Source organism: Hyperolius riggenbachi, chromosome 1 (assembly GCF_040937935.1).
Source record: "Hyperolius riggenbachi isolate aHypRig1 chromosome 1, aHypRig1.pri, whole genome shotgun sequence".
Taxonomy (NCBI): Eukaryota; Metazoa; Chordata; class Amphibia; order Anura; family Hyperoliidae; genus Hyperolius; species Hyperolius riggenbachi.
In genome coordinates this window covers 616,222,438-616,236,382 of record NC_090646.1, presented here as the reverse complement: position 1 = coordinate 616,236,382, position 13,945 = coordinate 616,222,438, and positions in this window count along the sequence as shown.

Below are 13,945 nucleotides of genomic sequence, written 5' to 3'. Positions count from 1 at the left end.
CTGAGCCCGAATCATTGGATGAGGCAATCTCTTTGGCCATACAGATAGATCGCCGTTTGCGCCACCAGAGACAGATTCGTGGTAGAGTGGCCAGAAGGTCTATCTTACACGACTCTTCTCGGTCTCCCTCACCTCCAGGCGAACCTATGCAAATTGGGTACACAAGGTTGAATCTGGGGGAAAAGAGTCGCAGGAGCCCAAAGAAGAACTCTTTACATGGTTCCACTAGGCCAGACAAAAGCTATCGCCTAGGATTAGTCAAAATCATAGGTGAGCAGGGTTCATCCCTGAACGATGGTCGGCTGATCCTTCCTTGTTCGGTTACGTGGGAAGGTCGGACCAAGTCCGCAGAAGCCATGGTGGACTCGGGTTCGTCAGCGAACCTCATCGATTACGATTTTGCCAAAAGTCTGGGGATACCGTTATCTGCACCCGACCGGCAGATTTCGGTCACTGCAGTGGACGACTCTCCATTGCGCAGTGCCCAGTTTCTTTCCCAAACCCCCCTACTGTCATGTTGTTTAGGGGCAGTGCATGAAGAGAGTTTACAGTTCCTGGTCCTGCCGATGAAAGGGTCTGCTGTTGTTCTCGGTATGCCCTGGTTGCAACTCCACTCTCCACTGATTGACTGGGCTTCAGGACAGTTACTGAACTGGTCAGCTCATTGTCATGAGCACTGTTTAAAGAAGGGTGAGGTGGATAAAACCAGGATACAGGTCGCAGGAAAGGCAGGACAGTGTACAGTTATTTCTAATGGTTCCTGTTCCTCACGGTTTCCTCTCATGCATAAATCTGATAGCAAAAGCCCCAAAGCAGACACTTTAGACAGGGGTTTTTGGCCCAAAACCATTCTACCACCAAAAAAACAGGCTGACAAAAAATCATTTCCTGTGTCCCCGCCTGGGGCAGCGCTGCAGGTGGATTCCACTCCCTCCCTCCCTGGGTGGATTGATGGCCGGCCTGAGTATGAGATAAAAGGAAAATTCTCTAACTTACGTCCTGGAAAGCCAGGAAGGAGATGTCCGGAGTCCACTCCTCAGGGGGGGGGTACTGTGAGAAAACGCGGAAAAGCCGCCGCATATGACAAGAATGAGGCGGCTGATTCCGCGTCCAAAGCGGCGGTTTGCACGCATGGACACGCGTCTGGTAGTATGGTGGAATGCGGAAAAGCCGCTGCATGTCCTGACAGCAAAGCGGCTGCTTGCATGCGACGGCGTGTGCTTGGTGTGGCTGGGTCTGTTAGTGCACCTAGACAGATGGAGAGCTATGCACGCGTGGGCCTGAATGCAGGACCTTTATACCAGCAGGGGAAGTGTCAGCTGATCAGGAAGGTCAGCTGACTCCTGTAGGACTCATGATTGGCTGAATGGTTCGGGCGGGGCAGCAGAGTCCAGCAACTATATATTCTGCTGCTTGTCAGTTGCTGGTTGTCTGCCATTGCTAACACTTGCGTGAAGGCACTCAGACCTTAGCTAGACCCGACAGTGTGCCAGAACCGGCTGGAGCTGGGAATCCACACTGAGTCAGATTCTTGATAGCTTAAAGTACTAATTGTATGGTATTATTTGTTAGACCAGTTCCAGGGTGTTGAGATCAAGGCCCTCACACCCCAGACTAGGAATACTGTGTATCCTCTGTGTATTCTCTAGACTAGTTCCAGGGTGTTGTGAATACGGACCTCACACCCAAGACTAGGGAACTGTATTATCTTTTATGTTATGCTCCAGACTAGTTCCAGGGTGTTGTGAATACGGACCTCACACCCAAGACTAGGGAACTGTATTATCATTTATGTTATACTCCAGACTAGTTCCAGGGTGTTGTGAATACGGACCTCACACCCAGACTAGGTTGTGTTATTACTGTGTTACGTTAGCCCAGTTCAGGGCAAAACCTTACATATTAGCAGCAGGGCTTCCTGCGCCCCAGCCTTGGTCCCTCGCTCAGGGGTCCACAGGCTACAGGAATCTCACCCACCGCTCAGGGGTGAATTCCTCGGGAGTATAGGCCACCAGCTCCTCTGGTGGTCTTTACTCAGAGTTGTTACTGTTGCACCAAACACTTACACTCTCCCTGGTGTCTAGAGGTTAGACATATCTGATTATTGACGATTCCGCAGATCCTCAATAATCGGGTATATCTGTATTCTTGGGGATACTGCGGATCGCCAAGGATCAGATTCTCTCTCTGGTTGCTGACACCGATCGTTACAACACCATTACTTTAAACATCTTTAAAAAGTACTTTACATCCTTGTCCCAAAGGGCATCCTTCCCCCACCCCCGTGTCTTCCCTCTCCTAGTCCGACCCATCTCCTCTGTTACCGATAGGATTCACCTAATAACACATCATTCGAATCCTTAGGTCAAGCCACTCCTATTTTATTTTCTCTAAAATGGCGTGTAACGGGGAGCACACCCTCTGGTGTCTGGCCATCCCAAAGAAAGCCAAGCAAAGAATAAGAACCACCACCACTAGATAGAAAAGAAATCCATAGAGTGTGAATAACCACTGGTCCCACTGGTCGCTCCTTCAGGGCTGTCCCCAGCTTCCCAATCCCCTCACCTAATAGGCTAATACTTCATTTTATGCCTTCCTGCCCATGGTTTAGTTTCCTACCTCCCTCCACTCCTATAGTCTTCCGTTTCTCTGAACTCCAACCACTTGTCCCATCCCCAAATTTCCTTCCCATGGATTATACACGAGAGTTCTTCCTTTGAGTGGATTTGGTCGATTTCATCAAACCATTCCTTTAGCGAGGGAGCCTGTTGAGACTTCCATTTTCTTGTGATCAAGATCCTTGCCGATTGACCAAGTGCCTCCCCAAGGAACCTCTATAATTTTTAATCCCTTTCCCCACCAAATGTAACAGGTACACCTCTGGGCTATCTGCCTCAGGTATCTCTGCCAATTTCCATATGTATGATTTTATTCTCTTCCTGAAAGTGGCAAGGCCCTCACATGTCCACCACACATGCATAAAATCCCTTCTTACCTTCTGTGTTAAGAAGGCAAACATTTTGTTTTACTTAACATTTTAGTAAGAGGGCTTTTTGATCCTTTGTAGCCCCCTTACACGCTCCTAGGAGTTCTGGTTCACCATGAGCTTGCTGGGTAATCTGTAACGAAAAAATATTAGACAGAGAATAAAGATAAGGGGAAATCCAGCTAATGCAGTCGATAATGATTGATAGGTAAACACCAGAGACCTGAAAGACATCTTAAATATTATTATTTTTATTATTACTACTAAAAACTCTCTTATTGTATTGCTAAACTCTTTTATGGAACAGTTTCTCAAACACATAAGTTTTAGATAGTTGTGAGTTAATATTTTTGGATGCAGACCAGCTAGAGGGTTTGATCTCTCCCATAACACAGACAGAAATAGCATGTGAAATTAAACAATTAAACAACCATGATACCCCAGGTCCCATGGGTCTCACGGATACAATTGGTTAAAGCATGCCCCACAAAAAAATTTAAAAAATACTTGCAGCTCATTAAGTTTCATACCGAGCTCGAGCCTGTAGTGCCTACCTAAACAGATTACGGTATACATTTCCCCACATTACACCTAAAACGTTGTCATCCCTAAACCCTAGAATCATCAGACGAATCACTAAAACCTAACGTAACTATGAAATATGGATTTAAAGATTTGTCGTAAATATTTTCTGATGAGGCTTCACCAACGGATATAATCAATGTGATGCCAATTCTCCTGTGGAGTGGGGAAAAAAGACCTTTAACCAATTTAGGGTGCATTTATACTATGTATGTTGCCATTAGTGATGGTCATAGTGGATGAATAGTGTAGTGGTCGTGGCTGGATAGTGTACTGGTTCAGGGTTCATATCCGGGCTCTTCCTGTTCAGTAAGCTATCACCAGTAAGGAGACATCGGGCAAGACTCCCTAACACCGCAACTGCCTAATTAGCGTGTCCTAGTGGCTGTAACTCAAGTGCTTTGATTCCGCCAGGAAAAAAGACTGGAGAAAAACTGTGTTTTGTCTTGTCATTTCTAGGAGAACTCATGGAGAATGGGGATGGATGATCAGAGATATGCAAATACTTCAGAGTTTATGCGAATGTATGCACATTTTTATGCAAATATATGCAGCTTGAAAAAGGACCACCCAGGTTTAAATTGATTGGTCCAATTTCAAGCTGCATATATTTGCATAAAAATGTACATAAATGTGGAAGTATTTGCATATCACTGATCATCCCTAATGGAGAAGCATGGGATTTGTTTGATCAGCTCATAGATTTGTAAAGCTTTGAATTTCTGGGACCGCATCCTGCTTTAGCACGAACTGATCACATGCTTCTCCATGAGTTCTCCTAGACATGACTATCGCTAGTTTCCGCGCACTGTGTTGTACAAACTGTGTTGTGGCACACTGTGTTGCCATGCATTGTGCTGTCGTGCACTGTGTTGTATGAACTGTGTTGTGAAACACTGTGTTGCCATGCATTGTGCTGTCGTGCACTGTGTTGTATGAACTGTGTTGTGAAACACTGTGTTGCCTGAACTGTGTTGTGAAACACTGTGTTGCCATGCATTGTGCTGTCGTGCACTGTGTTGCTATGAATTATGTTGTCTCTTGCTGTGTTGCATCGAAACTGGGTTGTTGCGCACTGTGTTGTTACGAACTGTATTGAGGCACACTGTGTTGCCACGAACTGAGTTATCATGCGCTGTGTTGCCACAAACTGTATTGCCTCTCACTGTGCTGCTTCAACCTGTGTTGCCGCGCACTGTGTTGTCACAAACTGTGTTGCCGTGTACTGTGTTGTCACAAACTGTGTTGCCGTGTACTGTGTTGTCACAAACTGTGTTGCCGTGTACTGTGTTGCCCCAAAGGCCCTCTTTCAATTCACTTTTTCTCCTATTATGAGTTTTCTCCTAGGAGATACTGTTTCATCAGTTTCAACAATCGAGAAAGTACCAAAGTAGGTGAAAAAAAGTCTTGTCAAAATTATTCTGAGTGCTTTCTTGCTTCCTGGTGGCTTAAAAGGCATGTTATTGATCAGGTCTTAGGAGAAGATCTTAGGAGAAAAAATGAACTTATCATGGGACATACTGTGTTGCCATGTTTTGTCTACTTTCTACAGCGTGTTTCTGGATAATGTGTGTGATAAGGAGCACGTTACACAGCAATTCTGTATGCTATGAAAAATAATGTGCACCTTATAACATGCAGAGTGTACATTGCGCTATGCCCGTGTTGCAATACAGTCGCTACACAACGCACACAGTGTGAACTTAACCTTAAAGAGAACCCGAGGTGGGTTTGAAGAATATTATCTGCATACAGAGGCTGGATCAGCCTATACAGCCCAGCCTCTGTTGCTATCCAAAACCCCTCCTAAGGTCCCCCTGCACTCTGCAATCCCTCATAAATCACAGCCACGCTGCTGACAAACAGCTTGTCAGAGCTGGCTGTGTTTATCTCTATAGTGTCAGTCTGCTGCTCTCCCCGCCTCCTGCAGAACTCCAGTCCCCGCCTGCATCCCTTCCCTCCCTGCTGATTGGAGGGAAGGGATGGGGGCAGGGACCGGAGCTATGCAGGAGGCGGGGGAGCAGCTGAGACTGACACTACAGATGTAAACACAGCCGCACAGCATGGCTGTGATTTATGAGGGATTGCAGAGTGCAAGGGGACCTTAGTGAGGTTTGGGATAGCAACAGAGGCTGGGCTGTATAGGCAGATCCAGCCTCTGTATGCAGATAACATTCTTTAAACACACCTCGGGTTCTCTTTAAACAATCAACTGAAGTAGCAAAGCCAAAAGTTGTGAGAGAGAAGGAACTGGGCTGTGCACAATGGATACCTAATGCCTGAAGCATGTGGGAACAGCATCATGTTTCTGATAAACTTTATTCTTACTCTAGATCCAGCATAAACATTATTTTTCCATTCATAAAAGGGATATAAAACAATTTAACCAGTATCCGACCTCTAGTAGTTTTAACACATCTAATTTGTCCCTCTTAACGGACGTTTTAAAATGTAAATTGCCGCTAAAGTGGCCGTGCATGCATGCGCCCTTCACGCATACCTGTCAGCAAGTGGAACAATTGTTCACTGAACCAATCAAAGTGCCTTTAATAAAAGATCACTGCTTCAATGATCTTTCCTGTTACAACACTGTCCTGTGTGCTTTGAACTCTGATCAAAGCACACAGAATAGTGTGCATGGGGACATCTAGTGATAAAAAAAATACATAAAAATACACATTTTACACTACATTTTACACCTTATACATTAAATAAAAATAAATTAATCCCTTCTTCCCCCTCCCCTTCCCCCATAGTTACCAAAATAAAACACTTCTAAAAAAAAAATACATAAATCGTTACATTACATTTTTTTAAACTATGTATGTCATGAGGGCATATGATTGTTACTTGCAAATAAAGGCTTGTAATTATTTATCGGGTACAAAAAAAATAAAAACTGAAAAAATATTCCTGTATTTCAAAATAATATATTGTCACCATACATTGTACTAGGGACATCATTTAAATGTTGTAATGGGCAAATAAAATGTGTGTGTTTTATTTACAGTAGTATTGTTTTAAAACTATAGTGACTGGAATTGGAGAAATAGTGTATTTTAAAAAAAAAATCCCAAGTTTTCCCTTTAAAATTTATGGAAAATAAAGTAATTACTGAAAACAAATATCACTCCAAAAAAGCCTAGTTTGTGGCAAAAAAAAAAAAGGTATAGATCATTTTGGTGAGTTAAATAGTGGTAATGTTATTGGCAAATGAATGGGGGAGGCTGATGGGTGAAATTTGCTCTGGTCCTTTATAGTAAAAACCCCTTGGTGGTGAAGTGGTTACATTTTGAAAGTCTACTGTTAAATAGGAACTGGAGTCAAAAAACATATAATGAATAATATTACTTTTTTTTATTTTATTTTTTTTAATTATTCATTTATAAATTCTTTAATCAGTGTCTGCCCATTGTAAAATCTTTCCTTACACCGATTTACATTTTTTTAATTAAAATTCTTTAGGGGTGGCTGCACCTGTAGTCCTGTCAGGTGCAACTCTGCGGAATATTTGTTTCTGAAAACCCCAAAGCCAGTGCAGTCCCCAGTCTGGGAGGTGAATAATCTTCAGTACTGGCAGGCGATCTCAGGGGTGGTTCTGATGCTGAAACCAGAATATTTAAAGCGTACCTGAACTCAGAACTTCCTCTCTGCTCTAAAAGATAAGCAACAGCATAATAACCTTTAAAGAAAAAATAATTTCTTTCTTACAGCTGATACAAATCGTGCAATAAAGCTGCAGTGTGTCTACTTCCTGATTTCATGGAAGCAGCCATAGGGTTAACATCCTATGCTTGCAAATTAGGTCTCTGCCAAGGCAGCCAGCTGACACAACTGAGAGATCAAATTACAACTTGTGCTTAGTCACAGATGAGGGGGAATTAGACAGGTTAAACTCTCTAAATACATACAAGGTGGAGTTCTCTATGTTTTGTCCTGTGCAAGAGTTTAGGTCCACTTTAACCACTTAAAGGAGTTATCCGGGAAATTTTAATAAAAGAAAAGCTACTTACCGGGGGCTTCCTCCAGCCCCAAGCTCCCAGGACCTCCCTCGCCGCATCTCTGCCCGCAGCCGTTTGCCGGAGCTCCGACCCGGTCCCGGGCGATGACGTCAGAGCGACCTGGAGGTCGCTCTGTACTGCGCCTGCGCGATCGGCGCTGTCAATCACCGCCACGTGGGCCGGAGTGGACTGCGCAGGCGCAGTAGTTCTGGGTCCTGGGAGTTCGGGGCTGGAGGAAGCCCCCGGTAAGTAACGTTTCTTTTATTAAAATTTCCCGGATAACTCCTTCAAGCCTATCTAGACGAACATTCGTCCCGCGCGCACTCCCGCCGCCGGCTGTTAACCCAGCGATCCATTAATGGGATTATAGATCCCATTCATTGATGGAATCCCCCGCAGAAAAACCGACAGCCTCTTATCAGAGGCTGCGGTGTTTTGAGTTACAAAATGTTTCCCGTCTTCCTAATGCGTGATCGTACGCTTCCAGGACTTTTTGACTGTGGCCATCTTGTGGCCAAATAGTAAAACTACACCCACATCCATTTTTTATTAAATAAATACATTTTTTTTACATTTAAAGTTAGCTGTTTACCTCCCACACCTAAAATTATCCAAATAAAATGTTTAATAAAAAATGAATAAAAAAATGACAATAAAAAAAACATAAATAGTTACCTAAGGGTCTGAACTTTTTAAATATGCATGTCAAAGGAATATATTAATATAATTTTTTAAATTATGGGCTTGTAAATAGTGATGGACGCAAATTGAAAAAAAATGCACCTTTATTTCCCAATAAAATATCGGCGCCATACATTGTGATAGGGACATAATTTAAATGGTGTAGTAAGCAAGACAAATGGGCAAATAAAATACGTGAGTTTTAATTACGGTAGCATGTATTAATTTCAAACTATAATGGCCAAAAACTGAGAAATAATGGTTTTTTTCCATTTCTTTCTTAACCACTTGAGGACCCACCCTTTACCCCCCCTTAAGGACCAGCGCTGTATTATGTGATCTGTGCTGGGTGGGCTCTGCAGCCCCCAGCACAGATCAGGGTGCACGCAGAGCGATCAGATCGCCCCCCTTTTTTCCCCCCTATGGGGATGATGTGCAGGGGGGGTCTGATCGCGTCTGCGTGCAGGCATGTTGCGGGGGGGGCACCTCAAAGCCCCCCTCCGCGGCGACATTCTCCCCCTCCCTCTCCTACCTCCCTTCCCCGGAGATCCGGGCTGCACAGGACGCTATCCGTCCTGTGCAGCCAGTGACAGGACGTCCCCTGTCACATGGCGGCGATCCCCGGCCGCTGATTGGCCGGGGATCGCCGATCTGCCTTACGGCGCTGCTGCGCAGCAGCGCCGTACAATGTAAACAAAGCGGATTATTTCCGCTTGTGTTTACATTTAGCCTGCGAGCCGCCATCGGCGGCCCGCAGGCTATTCACGGAGCCCCCCGCCGTGATTTGACAGGAAGCAGCCGCTCGCGCGAGCGGCTGCTTCCTGATTAATCAGCCTGCAACTGGCGACGCAGTACTGCGTCGCTGGTCCTGCAGCTGCCACTTTGCCGACGCACGGTATAAGCGTGCGGTCGGCAAGTGGTTAATACTCTTGTTAAAATGGATTTAGAATAAATTAATTCTTAGCAAAATGTATCACTCAAAGAAAGCCTAATTGGTGGCGGAAAAAACAAGATATAGATCAATTCATTGTGATGATGAGTAGTGATAAAGTTATTGGCAAATGAATGGGAGGTGAAAGTTGCTAAGATGCAAAAAATAAACAACCCTGTGGGCTTAAGTGGTTAATGTAAAATTGAGTATCCTGAATAATTTTCTGCATTATACTATATGTCATGATGGTACCTCTTTATTTGTGTTATAATTTTGAGCAAATAAACACATTTTGTATGTGCATGATGCATATACAGTGACTCATATGCCATTCCTATGTATTGTTTTAATCGTTAGGCAATTGGCTTTTACAACAGTGTACCCTGTGTTTCCTGTTATGAAATGTCTTCCTTTAATGACTTCTTATTGAAAATAAGGTTCATCTTAGGTCTTGCATAATCAAGTCATCCTATATGTTCACTGTTCACTTCTCATAACATCTCTACTGCCGTCTAAAAGAATTGAATCTGAAGTGGAACCAAACTTCAGAAGTGTAACTTCTTCCCAAATGGTCCGTCCTCCGTCAGAGCAAGGATGCAAACATTTTTAAAAAATTCTATTTAACTGTCGGCTTACACTTACTTCATCCCCAACCTTCCAGCTTCCTGCTGCCTGCCTAACCCTGTCCTACATCCTCCAAATGCATACAATAAAAAATGTGGGTACGGCATAAACCGAAAGTAAAAATTTGGTTAAGGGCTTAATATAGCAGTAGTAGAATATCATTAAATTTACCGATATTATACCACTTAGTTGATATAGCGAAATATCGGTAATATTTGCCAATATTTCACTATGACCTAACCCAGGCATGGGCAAACTTGGCCCTCCAGCTGTTAAGGAACTACAAGTCCCACAATGCATTGCAGGAGTCTGACAGCCACAGTCATGACTCATAAAGGCAAATGCATTGTGGAACTTGTAGTTCCTTAACAGCTGGAGGGCCAAGTTTGCCCATGCCTGACCTAACCTCTCTGTACTCTCACACAAAACACTTCCCTGGTGAGCAACTAATAACCATCCCTCATTCCAGTAAATGAGAATTGCAATGTAATTGCTTGGAAAATGCTGCATGTAGCGTGTTTGCAATCAGCGATAATCATAAATGTGCTGCAGTCGCTGCAGTAACAGTAATCCCATAGGATTACTTGAGCATCACTTGTGCAGCTGCACTTTGCTAATTGCCAATGAACAGCAAAGCGCAAATTCCTGGAGTGTAAATCAACCCTAAAGCATTCTTACACATCTCAATATATGTTGCCCCCAGCTATACTTTGTCCATTATTAGCTTAAATAGGAACTCCAGTGAAAATAGTGTAATAAAAAAGTTCTTCATTTTTACAATAATTATGTATAAATGATTTAGTCAGTGTTTGCCCATTGTAAACTCTTTCCTCTCCCTGATTTACATTCTGACATCTACCACATGGTGACATTTTTACTGCTGGTAGGTGATGTCTAAAGAAGGAGATGCTGCTTGTTTTTTTGGCAGTTGGTCCCAGCTGTAAACAGCTGTTATTTCCAACAATGCAATGAGGTTCACAGACAGGAAACTCTGACATCACACTGTGGGAGGGGTTTCACCACAATATCAGCCATACAGAGCCCTCTGAAAATCCGTTTGAGAAAAGGAAAAGATTTCTCATGGGAAAGGGGGTATCAGCTACTGATTGGGATGAAGTTCAATTCTTGGTCACGGTTTCTATTTAAAGTAATCCTGTGAGTTTTTGGGGAAAAAAAGGATACTTAGCTGGGGAGGGGGAAGCCTCTGGATCGCCCCCATACTCCTCCACCAGGTCGATCTATCACCGGGACCCCCGAAGGGTGGCTGCACTGCGCCTGCACAGTAACACATACCTGCTTGGGCTTCACTGAAAAAAAAGCTCAGCCTGAGTGAGTGGGTGGGTCTGTGCACATGGGCAGTGTAGACGGCTTGCACATGGGCAATAGCAGGGACCCAATGGGGTTCAGCTTTTTCTGCTGAAGCCTGAGCAGGTCTGTGTTACTGCACATGTGTGAGCCATCTAGAAGCACTTGTCAATGGTTTTTGGCTGGACCCAGCAGAGGAACGGCAAGGAGGAGCGGATGGGGGAAGTCTCTGGATATCCTGCGGCTTCCCTCTACCTAGGTGAGGACCGAAATTGGGTAATTTTCTTTTCCTACAGATTTCCTTTCATGTTTCTGGGAATGAGCACTGCATATGTTCTGTGCCTAAAGCTGAGCAGTGTGTGTGCTGCTGGATGGGGAAAGAAACATTGGCCTTAATTCACTAAGCTTATCTCCTGTCTTTAATAATGTTTCTAGAGTTGTCACCATGGCGATAAGGCATGTAGTATTTAGGAAACATTTTACCTCAGGCAAACCTAAAGTTAACTCTTCTGTCTTTAAGTTAACTCTCTAATCCTTAAAATAACTCCAGAGTTAAAGACAGGCTGTTAATTAACTGCGTGTGAAAATAACTACAGAGGAGGTAAATTAACTACAGAGGAGGTAAATTAACTACAGAGGAGGTAACTTAACTACAGAGGAGGTAACGTAAGGAATGAAGAGATAAGATAACTCTCTCACTGTGTGGAGGTAAGTTTTCTCTTGCCTTATTATCTCCAGCATGATCTTTAGTGAATTGAGGCCATTGTATGTCAAATCCCTCCCTAGCCCAAAGGGCAGCACACTTGTATCACACTGTCAGTGGCGTAACTACAATTATGGGGCCCCCATCGAAACTTTGATTGCCCCTCCCCCCAATGTTCGCACCTCTTCCCTTACCTCCCCTTGGTGCCCTCCATGGTCTTGGCGCCCATCTCACAAGAGTCATAAAACAAGTGTGGCCATCATGATCTTCCCACCCATAACAAGTGTAGCCACAAAACCACCTGATCTGAAGTATAGTCCCCTTTGTCAGAGGAAGGGGAGGTTAGTAGTTGGGGGCCCCCCACAGCTCTGGGCTTTCCTACGATCACAGGTACTGCCTCCCTCTAGTTACACCCCTGCACACTGTAAATAGTTCCAAGGTAAAAAATTCAGCTGTTCATCCGTACCACAATACGGCTAGGAAACTGTGAAAAGGATTACCGTACGACTTTTGCGGCAATGTAATGCATGGAAGTCAATGGCCGATGCAGACATTTTAAATTTGTTGAAACAAAGTACAAGTAGAAGGCTGCGCATCCCTGACCCAATACTGTACAATTGAATGGTTAATCGCTGTGGCGCACACTGCCCCCCCCCCCTGGACTGAAATGTACGCCCGCATTCAAACAATGCAATACTGGTCTATGGAGACATTTTAGCTTCCATCATAGTTTTGCATGCAAAAATATAGATATACTGGACATCTGCACCAACGTTGAGGTAAATCTCCAGAGCAGATATCCTAACACTAAACTGACCTAAGTTAAAAGCATATGTTACCCTGGTAGCAGCTATGCTAAAATGTGTAACTTACATTCAATACAGACAGCAGAAAACAAAGCAAGCGCTCACCAATATGGGCCGCATCTGAATGACTCACCACCTCATATGCACTGCTTATTTGCTTTGTTTTTTGCTGTCTGTATTGAATGTAAGCTACACATTTTAGCGCAGCTGCTCCCAGGGTAAAGACATTTGCTTTTAACTTAGGTTAGTTAGTGTTAGGACATCTGCTCTGGAGATTTACCTCAACGTTGGTGCAGATGTCCAGTATATGTATATTTTTGCATGCAAAACTATGATGGAAGCTAAAATTTCTCCATAGACCAGTATTGCATTGTTTGGATGCGGGCGTACATTTTAGTCCAGGGGGGGCGGTGTGCGCCACAGCGATTAACCATTCAATTGTACAGTATTGGGTCAGGGATGCGCAGCCTTCTACTTGTACTTTGTTTCCATAATTCTGTAACTACCAGGCTAGCAGCACCCATTGTGCTATCCTGTTTTGCATGGTAAGTATTTAGTTATGCATATGTTTTGCATCTGTCTGATTGCTGAGTGTGTATTTGAGCTATATAAGCGCTGCATATGAGGTGATGAGTCATTCAGATGCAGCCCATGTTGGTGAGCGCTTGCTTTGTTTTTTGCTGTCTGTATTTTAAATTTGTTGGCAGTGGCGGTGCGGCGTGCATGCGTGGAACATTGCAAATATGACAGGGAAGCCAGGAATACCAGCGACATACTTCCTGTTCCGTTCATCACTGGGCAAGGGGCAGCGAAGTGTGTGTGGGGGCGTGCGAGCAGCATGTGGGGGCCTCATTATGCATACAACCCTGTCGGAGCACTCTGCTGCAGCGTCATATTAATCTAGTTTTGGCGTTGCGGTCAAGGCCGGATTTATACTTTCTGTGCCTCTAGGACAAGTACTCTGTGGCTTCCCTTTCTTGTTCCGCAGCACCCCTCCCATTCCATGTGCAGACTCCTCTTCCATGTGTTTCATTCATGTATGCAACCTCTCTCTTTCAAGAACAGCTCCTCTTAGCAGCAGTTTCCTTTTTCATGTGTTGCTTCCCATTCTCACCCTTCTATTTCATATGCAGCAACCCCTCTTTCATGTCCTGGTGCCCCTTGACCTGCAGGCCTTTGTGGCCTTTCTAAAAATCCTGCCCCGGTTGCAGTGTGACGTGTAAAACCGGCCTGAAGGTCACCAGCAGAAGCCGGCTCCCAGGATACTGGGCCAGTATCTACTCTCTGTATCTCCAGTTCTGGGAACTCATCCTTGCCAAGTACTAG